General features: G+C 38.4%; 1 protein-coding gene across 1 annotated transcript in view; it reads right to left on the bottom strand.

The window, feature by feature from the left end:
* CPA6 (carboxypeptidase A6) overlaps nucleotides 1–13431 on the bottom strand; it is a gene marked incomplete at both ends in the record, with an annotated part of 262208 nt that overhangs the window by 24093 nt on the left and 224684 nt on the right. The window lies entirely within an intron of this gene.

The raw sequence follows: 13431 nt of genomic DNA, 5'->3' as shown, positions 1-13431 counted from the left end.
GACGTGCACACGTGAGGAAATGAGAGGACAAGACGGTGTAGGATATAATACAATTTTAAAGTGTGCAGTGCAGGCTAAATGCATGGGAGCCCAAAGGATGGAGAGAGAGAGCAGGGAAGATCTGGTGAGGCTGTAACGGCAAAGAAACTCGATGCGATTCAAGATGGGTGAAACTTGAAAAAATACAACTTAAAAAAATGAAAGACAAAAAAAAAAAAGATTTTGTTGTTTCTATGAGCCTTAGTCCTCCTGGATGGTAAAATGAGGTGGAAGTAGTCTTTAGAGAAGAAATGGAGACGGATGTGGTACTAGAAGCAGCAATCGACTGAAAATCACAAGACCAGGCTCAGTGTGAACTGCCCTAATGAGCTCGGTGACATTCGTGTCACTGCTCTGGCTGCAATGGTCTTGGGTGGATTAGGGACCGAATCAGTGGTTCTCACTTGGTATTGTGACGATGTATTGCTATCACTCCTGGGGGTTGTCTGACAGTAGCTAGTTTCACATTATAAAATTATTTAATTAAAAGAATTGGTTCAGTTATCCTGATAAATAACTCGTAATTTATTCTAACATACTCTTGTAATGGGGGAGAGAAAAGGTCAATTAGAACGGGTGAGCTTGGGATGAACCAAAAGGAGCGTGCCCCATCATCAGCTGGGCATGTGGTAGTGGAAAAAAGTAGGGTGAGAACTGTTGGGTTAGAAAATGATTGCTACAACTCTGCAGCATTGACAGTTTAGGGCTCCAGGCCAGATGGAAAAAAAAAACTTCAGTGTAATTATGTACTTACTTTTCCTTAACATCCTTAGATTCTGTTCTAAGGATATGAGGATAAAATTTAGTAATACAAGTTGTTACTTGATTGATTTCTGCTTGTAAGCAAATATACATACAGAATATACAAATGTATATTCTGATGTATATACATCAGAATATACATTTTCTTAGATAAAAACTTCCCTCCTTGCCTAAGGTCCTCCAACCCCCTCCCAAATCTGCTTCTTCTCTTGCATTACAAATCTTCTAAATGTAATCACAAGTATCCTATAAGAGAGAAATTTGATTATAGACAGAATGCTATGTGACAGAAGTAGAGGGAAGCTGAGTCAGATAGAGAAGTTGCTATGCCACTGGCTTTGAAGGTGGAGAAGGAGGTCACAAGGTAAGGAATACAGGTGGCCACTAGAAGCTGGAAAAGGCAGTGACATGACTTCTCCCCTAGAGTCTTCTGAGGGAGTGTGGGCTTGCCACAGCTTCAGCTTGGTGAAATCTGGCCTCCAGAACTGTAAGAAAATAAATCTGTGTTGTTTTAGGCCACTAAGTTTGTGGTAATTTGTTAGAGCAGCAACAGGACACTAATATGCTCATATAATTATCTTTTATTTATCTCTGTACAGCATTTACCACAGTTTAATGTAATTGTATTTTCACTAAACTGTCAATCTTTTTTTATACTCCATTTATATTTATTATAAACTATTGGCTATATTCCCTGTGTTGTACGGTATATCCTTGTAGCTTATTTTATACATAATAGTTTGTACCTCTTAATCCTCTACCCCTATATTTTGCCTCCCCACTTCCCTCTCCCCACAGGCAACCACCTGCTTGTTCTATCTGTGAGTCTTTCTTTTTTATTATATTCACTAGTCTGTTGTATTTTTTTAGATTCCACATATAAGTGATATCACACAGTATTTGTCTTTCTCTGAGTAATTTCACTTAGCATAATGCCCTCCAAGTCCATCCATGTTGTTGCAAATGGCAAAATTTCATTCTTTCTTAAGGCCAAGTAGTATTTCATTGTGTGTGTGTGTGAGTGTGTATACACACACATATATACACCACACCATGTGTACACACACACACACACACCCCCCACATATATATACGCCACACCATGTATACACAAACACACACATATATATACTACATATATATACACCACACCATGTATACACACACACATACCACATATATATACACCATACCATGTATATACACACACATATATACCACATATATATACACCACACCATGTATACACACACCCACGACATATATATACACCGCACCATGTATACACACACACAAACATATATATACCACATATATATACGACACCATGTATATACACAAACACATACCACCTATATATACACCACACCATGTATACACAAACACACATACATATATATACCACATATATATACAGAACACCATGTATACACACACACACTCATATACTGCATATATGTACACCACACCATGTATACACACACACACACAAATACTGCATATATATACACCACACCATGTATACACACACACACACACTCACATACTGCATATATATACACCACACCATGTATACACAAACACACACACATATACCACATGTATATATACCATACCATGTGCACACACACATATATACCACATGTATATATGCCACACCATGTATACACACATATGTACCACATATATATACACCACACCATGTATACACAAACACACACACACACACACACACATATATATATATATATATATATATATATATACCACATCTTCTTTATCCATTCATCTCTTGATGGACACTTGGGTTGCCTCCATATCTCAGCAAGTGTAAATAACATTGCTATGAATATTGGGGTGCATGCATCTTTTCAAATTAGTGTTTTTGTTTTTTTCAGAAATATACCCAGGAGTGGAATTGCTTGGTTATATGGTAGTTCTATTTTTAGATTTTTGAGAAATCTTCATACTGGTTCCACAATGGCTGCACTGATTTACATTCCCATCAACAGTGTACAACTGTTCCCTTTTCTCCACATCCTCGCCAACATTCGTTATTTTGGTTCTTTTTGATGATGGCCATTCTGACAGGTGTGATTTTGCTTTGCATTTGTCTGATGATTAGTGATGCTGAGCATCTTTTCATGTGCCTGTTGGCCATCTGTATACCTTCTTTGGAAAATATCTATTCAGGTCTTCTGCCGATTTTTTTAATCTGTTTTTTTTTTGTTTGTTTGTTTGTTTTTTGTGGTACACGGGCCTCTCACTGTTGTGGCCTCTCCCGTTGCGGAGCACAGGCTCCAGATGCGCAGGCCCAGCGGCCACGGCTCACGGGCCCAGCCTCTCCGCGGCATGCGGGACCTTCCTGGACCAGGGCACAAACCTGTGTCCCCTGCATTGGCAGGCGGACTCTCAACCACTGTGCCACCAGGGAAGCCCGGTTGTTTGTTTTTTTGATGTTGAGTTGCATCAGCTGTTTATATATTTTGGATATTAATCCCTTATCAGTCATATCATTTGCAAGTATCTTCTCCCATTCAGTAGGTTGTCTTTTTATTTTTTTGATGGTTTCCTTTGCTATGCAAAAGCGTTTACGTTTAATTAGGTCCCATTTGTTTATTTTTGCTTTTATTTCCTTTGCTTTAGGAGACAGATACAAAAAAAAATATTGCTACGATTTACATCAAAGTGTTCTGCCTATGTTTCCCTCTAGGAGTTTTGTAGTTTCTGGTCTTATATTTAGGTCTTTAGTCCATTTTGTATTTGTGTTAGAGAATGTTCTAATTTTATCCTTTTACATGTAGCTGTCCAATTTTCTCAACACCACTTATTGAAGAGAGTTTTTTTCATTGTATATTCTTGTCTCCTTTGTCATAGATTAATTGACCATAGGTGTGTAGGTTTACTTCTGGATTCTATTCTGTTCCATTGATCTATGTATCTGTTTTTGTGGCAGTACATATCGTTTTGATTACTGTAGCTTGGTAGTATAGTCTGAAGTCAGGGAGCATGATTCCTCCAGCTCTGTTCTTCTTTCTCAAGATTTAAACGGTCAGTCTTCTTGAGGGCAAGAATCATGTGTTTTTCTTGTTTGTATCTCCTATGCCTACCATACTGCCCTTAGAAATATTTCTTAAGTAAATTAATCAATTTATTAATATGATTCAGACTAGAGGATGCCTCCAGAAAATTTTTCTTCTCTTTTCTCTCTATTGATAATTCTTTGGTTTTGGGGTCAAAGCCCTTTAACTGGATGTATGGGGGAATTATCTTTCTGGCTAAAGATCTGAGTCTTTAACTCCACAGTGTCCCCATCCCTCCTCCAGTCAGTCACCATGTTTCATCCCTCTACCTTTCCAGTGTTGTCTTTCTCTCCTCTCTGTCTCTATCCTAATTTTGATGTTCCTCATCTCTCACCTGGACAACACCATGGCCTCTCAACTGGTCTCCCTGCCACCACACACTTTAATCCATCCTTCTTACTGCCATCAGAGCGCTTTTCTAAAACACAAATAGATCATGTTATTCTGCCCAGCTCCCCCCCACCCCCCCAGCTCTCATTGGCTCCTCATGGGCAACACCACTAGTGCCCACCCCTCAGCATGGTGTCCAAGCCCTGGCTGACTGAACGTTTTTAGACTCATGTTCTCTCCTGCAGACACCATGAGCAGCCCCAGCCCTAGCCCTCACTCACCAGTTGCTGCTTCCTCATCCCTCCCACACCTCTTTGCCTTTGTTCCTGTCCTTCCTTCAGCTTGGACTGTCCAGCTCCTCTCTTGAAACCTATCAAAGTCCTTCCACACCTGGAAGGCTCAACACAAAAGTCACTTGTCTGCAGCTTTCCCATCTCACGCCAGTCAGAATTTCTCTTCCCTCTCTCCTCTGTGAGGGTGACACCCATTCCTCTATCTTTCAGCTTTCACTCGGCCTCGAATCACAGCTGGTTGTTTACCTGCCAGTCTCCCTCACCGACCACTAGTTCTGAAGAACAAGAACTGGATAGTATTCCTATTTGCCTATCAGCCATAGCAGGAGCTCAATAAATGTTTACTGAGTGAATCAACCTGCTCTATAGGAAGGTCCCTCCTAGTCTATCACATTAAAGTACCATTTGTGTTCTATATTTTAAGGTCAGTTTTATTATAATTTAAGGCTATAATAGAAGGTAAGAGATTGCACAAGAGCCTGAACAACAATGTTGTTTTCTAGCTTTCCGGCGTACCCTTAAATATGTGCAAATTAAATTATACCTGAGGATAAGAATATACCCGAGAATGAGAATAAACAAAAAGGGAATCAATGGTTTTAAATAATATTACTGCTTTGTCTTTGATTGTTGCCCATGGTCCTTTCCAATCTAGGGGTAGTGAATGAGATGAATTAGTGCTATTTTTTGCTATGGAACTTGCTGGAAGCCCATTCTGGAATCTCTCTCTCAGAATTACATAGCCTAGAATGGCATGCTGGAACCTCATTTTAAATAGATGCCAGTATAAGAAAACAGATATTGTATTCTAATGAAATATGTCACGTGAATTAAAATGTCACATTAATTAAAATATTTTTGCTGATGTACACTTTCTATTTCTCTACATAGTAAAACAATACATGTTTGTAAAATGTTTTGAATCAAAGTAAAACTTTTTTTCTCTCAATCTATTTCATAGTCAACACCTCTAGGGCGATATCAAAAGAGATGATAGCGAAGGCCAGAGGGATAAAGGGCGATGCATTTGGTTTTTGTTAGAGTAGATAATATGTGACTTGTTATTCTCCACCCCGTTTGGTGGCAAGGTGAGTGGAGGCCGTGAGGAGTGGTGGTGGAAGGAGTAAGATATGATTTCTTTATAGGCCCGTGAACTGCTGCCTTTTGGTCCCACTCACCCATGTTTTACTAATAATAACTAGTGAAGCTAAGTAACAAATACTAACATGCAGTGGCTTGAATGGTGGTAGTGCATTTAGAGCTTGATTTTAGTTAAAATTTTATTTTTAGTTTTTTAGAAAAGAATGTTGACTTATTTGTACTGTTTTTAGTTTTTTTTGAATGGCCAGTGGATGTACATGGTTATGCCCTGTCAAGTGCTCCCTCCTTCATCTGTCTAGCCATTCATTTTCTTTTCCCCAGAGGCAATCACTTTTACTACTTTCTTGTACTGTTCCATGGTTAGTCTATGCATTTATAAGCAAAAAGTCAGAGTTATCATACCCATTTGTGAAAAAAACCTTTCTTACACAAATAGCAGTATTCTTTATACATGTTAATCTAAAACCTTACTCTGTTCAACTGTGTGTGTGCTTGTAAAGTCCTAGAGATTTTTCCATATTAGTCCATAAAATAGCTGTCTAATTCTGATTACTTCTGTCTATCTCACTATATAACTGTAGTCTAATTTACTTGTCCTTTGTTGATGGATATTTGATGCTTCTAATCTCTTACGAGAAAGAGTGCTGCAATGAATATCCTTGTATATATGTTATTTTCCACACATGTGAGTATAGCCATAAGATAAATTCCTAAAAGGAGAATTAATTACTCAGTCAAAAGGATGTGAATATATGTGTGTATATATATATATATATATACACACACACACACACACACACACACACACACACACATTTTTTTTTTTTTGGTAGACATTGCCAAATACCCTTCCACAGAAGTTGTACCCATTCACATTCTTAACAGGAATGTATAATATTGCCTGTCTTCCTATAGCCTTCAAATTTTATTCTCTTTCTATATCTTTTAACACAGAGAACTGTGATGTATAATAAAATTATAAGAATGGGTCAATGGGTCTAAGTTGGATGGTCAGAAAAGGTGTTTTTAAAAATTTTTTTTTAATATTTGGCTGCATTGGGTCTTCCTTGCTGTGCGTGTGTTTTCTCTAGTTGTGGTGAGCGGGGGCTACTCTTTGTCGCGATGAGCAGGCTTCTCATTGCGGTGGCTTCTCTTGTTGCGGAGCACAGGCTCTAGGCACGTGGGCGCAGTAGTTGTGGCTCACGGGCTCTAGAGTGCAGTCTCAGTAGTTGTGGCCCATGGGCTTAGTTACTCCACGGCATCTGAGATCTTCCTGCACCAGGGATCGAGCCTGGGTCCCCTGCATTGGCAGGTGGATTCTTAACCACTGCACCAGCAGGGAAGTCCCAGAAAAGCTGTTTTTATTTAAAGTGTCATTTGAACACAGATAAGTAGAGAAAAATACATTTGAAGAAGAAAACTGGAAACTGTTTCCTTGATCTGAAGAAAAAATTATTCCAAAATAGTGTCCAAACAGAGTACTGACATATAGTAGGTACTCAATAAATTTGTTGAATAACTTCTGTGCCTCTAATGAGTTTTGTTAAATTCTCAGCGATATAATAGAATGGCCTTATTTAAAGTCTCATAGTGGTGATAAGATCATATATTTAAATGGCACTGATCTGTGATTCATTTCAATATATGCATCTTTAAAAAAATCATGTCGCTTAATTGGTCATTTGGCTAATCACTTGCAGGGTGTATGGAGAAATAAATACAGAATATGCATTATTAAAGGCAAATTTATTCCTTAAAGTGGAATTCTAAAATTTAAATTTAGAAAACATTTAAAAGAAGGAAAAAACAACATTAGTCCTCTAATCCCAGCATTTTGGTATATTTTCTTCCAGTCTTTTTTTCCCTTGTGTTAGTATGTAAATGTATATATATCATACACACATATCACATGTACGTATGAAATCGTCATTATGTTTTATAGAATTGTAATCACAGTGAAAAAATAATTATATAGCCAGAATCAGACTCAATAATATATTATAAGCTTTTTGTTATTTTATTAAAAATTAAAAAAAAATTTTTGGCCATACCGTGCAGCTTGTGGGACCTTTGATCCCCAACCAGGAATCGAACCCACAACCTCGGCAGTGAAAGCACTGAGTCTTAATCACTGGACTGCCGGGGAATTCCCTTCTTGTTATTTTTAAATGAACTTTTTAATCCATTTTTATGGCTTCCTAAAATTTCACCAAATGGGTATATATTAATGTATTTAACCATTGCCCTGTTGTTCAATTTTGGGTTGTTTTCAATCTTTTATTGTTATAAATCATATTGTGGTCAGCAACTTTTTCTGTTTCCTTATAATGTGTTTTCAAAATGGAATCCTGAGACTAAAGGGTATGCACAGGCTTAAGGTTCTGCTTTGACTTGCTTCTCTTTTCACTGTTCATGTGTACTGATCTGATCTGTCCCCGAAGCTTCAATTACTCTCGATGTGCTAAGGACCCACAAGCCTATATGTTCAGACTAGACCCTTTTCAATACTCCAAGCCTGTACCCAGCTACCTGCTGTACATCTTTCCCTAGATTTCCACAAGCACTTCAGATCCGTTGCTCCAAACTGGTCTCATATTTTCCACCAAATCCTTACCTCTTAGTAGATGACACCTCTACCCACCAGTCAGACACTCCAGCCAGACATGAAATCATCCTAGACTCCTGTCTCACTTCATCGTCTACCTCTCACTGGAGTCCAGTGAATGCTGCTGTTTCCACATTTCTCGTATGTGCCTTTCCTCTCCACTCTTGCCACTCCCTCCTGGATGAGCGTCCTGCTATAGTTTACTAACCGGTTCTTTGCCTGACACTCCTGCAAATGACACTCGGAGGTCAGTCATTTTCTTCCCAGCTTTAGAAGCTCGCAGTGATCCTTCCCTTGAGAGGCCCCCAATTATCCAGTGTTGGTCAAACTTTTCTATCAAAATACTCCTGAGAGGCAAAGTCAACATAGACTGTAAGTCCATAACGTCTTTGAAATCTTTATTTTACTTTAAAAATTCATGTGAGTTGTCTGGTCTACTTAAGTATGTATTTGTGCTTGTTCTAACATAAAATATGAATTCTCCTTCTGAAATCTTGAAATGAAATTGATATGCCCTGAAGGTGTGCTATGGCTTTTTGTGAATTTTTCTGGGACGTGATACCATATACATATAACCTCAGTTCAGTTTGAAAGGCACGCCTTTTAGAATAAAATCCAGAGAGCCCAGCAGAGTACTGTATCTCAGCCTGTCCTTAATGAACTACACGCTGGGACCTCCTCCTGTCTCATCTCTCACCGGTCCTTCCAGCCATCCTGTGTTCCAGCCGCACAGGGCCACCTGCTCTCCTCCCAACACCCAGTCTGTTTCATGCTGCATGTTCTCCTCAAGAACATACCTGTTTCCCCTACCAGGAGTGCCCTTATGACTCTCAGTCCTTGCTCTGTTTACCTTCTGCCCCGCAGTTCAGTCGACCTGATGACAACTATAGTTTTAATATTCAAATCTGCTATTATCTCTTCTGTGAAGACTTTTCTGACTTTATCAAATAGAACTGGTTCCTTCTTCCTTTATAGCCCCACTGTACCATGTCTATACAGATCTTCCCGGACTTCAGCGAGGTTACATCCAGATAAACCCATCATAAGTTGAAAATATCGTTAAGTTGAAAATGCATTTAATACACTTAAACTACAGGGCATGATGGCTTGCTTAGTTTAGCCTACCTCGAATGTGCTCAGAACATTTACATTACCCTGCAGTTGGGTAAAATCATCTAACACAAAGCCTATTTGATAATAAGTATTGAAGATCTCATGTAATTTATTGAATACTATACTGAAAGTGAAAAACTGAGTGGTTTTCTGGGTGCAGAATGGTTGCAAGTGTATCAGTTGTTGCGTGGCTGACTGGGACTCACTGCCACTGCCCAGCATCACAGGAGAGTATTGTACTGCATATCACTGGCCTGTGAAAAGATCAAAATTCGAAGTACGTCTTCTACTGAATGTGTATTGCTTTTGCACCATCATAAGGTTGAAAAAATTGTAAGTTGAACCATCATAAGTTGGGGACCATCTTTATATGTATATATCTCTCTCTATACCATATGTATTTCTACGTAGTATCTATAACATTCTGTTCCTTTTTTTCTTTCCCTTCCTTTCTCCTTTCTCATCCTTCTCTTCACCTACTCAATGATTTTTAAACACCATGAGGACAGGGAAACTGTTGAATTTGTCTCTGCTTGCCAAGTGCCTAGCCTAGTGTGACAAATAGAATGCATGTGGTACCTTTTAACTTTTTTTGAATGAATGGAGGAATGAAGGGCATTTTTGATGTGCTGTCAAACCGCTTTTTAATGCCCCCAGAGGTACACGCTCTCCCAATTTTACCATTGCTTCCAGATTAGGTTATCACATCAAACATTTTTGGGAATAACTTAATAGATGACATGTCACCTTGTTTTATTTGAATATTGTTCTTTGATCACTAGGAGTTGCCCATTTTATCGTATTGCTTTATTTTCATGAATTGTGGCTGTTTTTAAAATTTCAACTTCTAGAGCCTTGGAGTTTTTCTTTACATTTTCCGTGGACTCTTAAAATTATTTTTATTATGTAATGTTCGATTCTGAAGTATATATATAAAAATGCTAGTAAAACTTTCTATGCTTTACTGCAAATGTATTTTTTTTCTCATATAGTTGCTTATCTTTACTTTGGTTCCTTTTACAAAACAAACAGTTCTTTATATAATAAAGATACATTAACATTTAGAATTCATTGTGGTATATGCCATGGTTGTCTAAAGATGAGAATAATTTTCTTAGGTTAGACTCTTTATTATATTTTGAAATCAGTGCTTTCAAATGGGAAAGTATAATTTGAATCCAAATATCTGTCCTCAACAATCCATTTAGCAGAGCCAGAATGATTACCTTAAAAAGTTCATTAGGTCATATCACTTCTCAATTCAAAACTCTCTGGTGATTTCCCATCCCATGCAGAGCAAAACCCGAAGCCCTTCCTAAGGTGCTGGACCTATATCAGCTTCCTTCTGGCTACTTCTCTGACGCCATCTCCTACCCTTCTCTCCTCCCTCCTCCTTCCTCCCTCACTCAGTTCCAGCCATGCAGCCCTCCTTGCTCTTCCTTAAACTCACCAATGCTCGCAACTCAATCCTTTACACTATTGTTCGTTCTACCTGCTCTTTCCCCAGACCTCCTTCACTCTCAAGTCTCATCTTATCAGATGAGATCGTCTTCCCTCTGCCACCTAAAACAGTTAACCTGCCCCCACCATGTCACTCTTTATTACTTTCCTGGCATTATATTTTTCTTCATAGCATGTATGACAACTGACTTTTTGTTTCCTGCTGTTTTCCCAGTAACCAGCTCAGAAAATAGTAGTTGCATACATTAATGAATGAATTTAGTTACTCATCTGATAACCTCTGAGATGACAACTATATAAAATGTATTTGGTATTTTTTCTTAGGCTGTGAAAAAAAATCTTTTTTTCTTACAACTTAAAAATACTACCATCATTAGTATCAGTTATTGCTATGGTTTAAATGTTTGTGTCCCGTGCCACCCCCCCCCACCAAATTCTTATGTTGAAATCCTAATGCCCAATGTGATGGTGTTAGGAGGTGGGGCCTTTGGGAGGTAATTAGGGCATGAGGGTGGAGCTCTCATGAATGAGATTAGTGACCTTATCAAAGAGACCCCAGAGAGCTCCCTAGCACCTTCTATCAAGTGAGAACACAGTGAGAAGGCATTACCTATGAACCAGGAAGCCCTCACTAAACACTGAATCTGCTGGCACCATGATCCTGCACTTCCCAGCCTTCAGAACTGTGAGAAATAAATGTTTGTTTTTTATAAGCCAGTCAGACTCTTGTACAGTTGACCCTTGAGCAACACAGGTTTTGAACTGCATGGGTTCACTTATATGTGGATGTTTTTCAATAGTAAATACTACAGCACTACATGATCCCTGGTTGGCTGAGTCCCCTGATGCAGAACCTCTGATCTGGAGGAAGCACAGATACAGAGGGCAGACTATATGTCATACTCAGACTTTCAGCTGTGCGGAAGGTCGGCACCCCTAACCCCCATGTTGTTCAAGGGTCAACTGTATTTTGTTATAGCAGCCCGAATAGATGAAGATAATTATTTTGGGGGGCACCTAATAATTTCTCCTGACCACTAGGGTTCTGAAGTTCACTAGGATTTTGTGTGGCTTGGGGAATGCTGTGGTTTTGTGTGGTTTGTGTAATTTGGGAAATGCTATACTAGAAGACAGTGTGAAGGCAAGGTGACTGCCCGTGTGTCTCATGTCATTATTCAGCACATCACAGCTTTTCAAACGATTATAAAAAGTGGTAGATAAAAAGAATATCACTCTTCTTATTTCTGCATGTAAGAATAGCATTCAAAAGAGATTGCTTTAGGAATAGAAAAGTTACTTCAAAAGGAGTTTTGATTAAAAATAAGCATGTAGATTGAAAGGAAGTGGGAATCTGAAACAGGAAAGTATTTAACATTAGTGATCCAGAAGGAAGATAGTAATGCAGTAGTGCTTATGTGAAGTTAAAAACAGTAACAAGGACCAAAACATTCAAAGCAATTAGATACGCATGAAATTTATGAAAATAAAAAAATTATATGACTTGTCAAATGCAAATGATACAGCTGGAGGAAAATGATCAGAGAGATGTAGTTTGTTTTTGGTGAACTCAGAAATCCAATAATGCTGAAGAGCGACCAGCGTAAGGGAAGAAGAATTAGTTGATAAAAGCTTTAGAATCCTTACTCGCGTGTCCAGCGTAAGACTAGAGGTCTCCTACAGACTTAGCAGCATGGGAGGGCTACCTGCTGAAACAGGTACAATAAAATTACTGGACTTAAAAATCATTGCCAAATGAAAATCCAGGAGCTCAGTGTCCCAGGAGCCAAGGGAGTAATTCTGTCATATCCATCATGCCTCGCTTCAAAAATATCATTTTCCTGTATTACTTACTTCAGTGATTTTTGAAGATGAGCTATTTGTACAAGGTTTTTAAACTTTGTAACATCATTTTCAAAAGCTTCAACAAAGATATTTGTTCATGATGTTGGAATAGATGTTATAAATAAAGATATTATTCACATGTAAATTCTTACATATTTACCCAGAAGAATGATCAGAGAAATAAAACAATATATCATTTTGGGTACACATATACCCACACAATCAATACCAAACATTATTTAATCTGTGGTTACAAAAAGCTCAGTTTAAAAAGCATTGGGTGTGTTTTGCACAAGAAACATGAACTATAAAACAGGGAGATGAAGTGAGTTTTGCATATAATCAGTATCTGGGTTAGGAAAAATTGGATTTAAAAGTGATTTTACAAAAGATAAAATAAAATAGCTCTTTTTAGTGGGGGATTAGCTTGAAAATATGTGTTTGAATCACGAGAGAAGAAAATGAAAGTTTTTGTATTTTCTTGAAGTCTTAGAGGGATTTGCAGTTTAGCCTTGTGATCTTCTATCCTGGAAAGAATGAAGGTGCTCAATGCATTTGTTTTAATTTAAAACTGGGTTTACGTGTAACATGTTAGAATCACCCTTAGCAGAGGTGACGGGGATCTTAAGGATCTAGTTTGACCATGTAGTTGATGTTTAATTCATCACTCTGAGCCCAAAGTTATCCAACTCTTGTCGGTGAATCTCTGATGATGTAAATTCACTTGCACTCCTGTTGTGAGTTCCATGCCTCTGGAAATTCGATGTGGAACAGGTCTCTCCCTGAGCTTACCTGGAGGCCA

This window comes from Grampus griseus (assembly GCF_964374135.1).
Source record: "Grampus griseus genome assembly, chromosome: 17".
Taxonomy (NCBI): Eukaryota; Metazoa; Chordata; class Mammalia; order Artiodactyla; family Delphinidae; genus Grampus; species Grampus griseus.
Note: the sequence above shows the minus strand (reverse complement) of the source record. Positions and strands in the feature narration are given on the sequence as shown.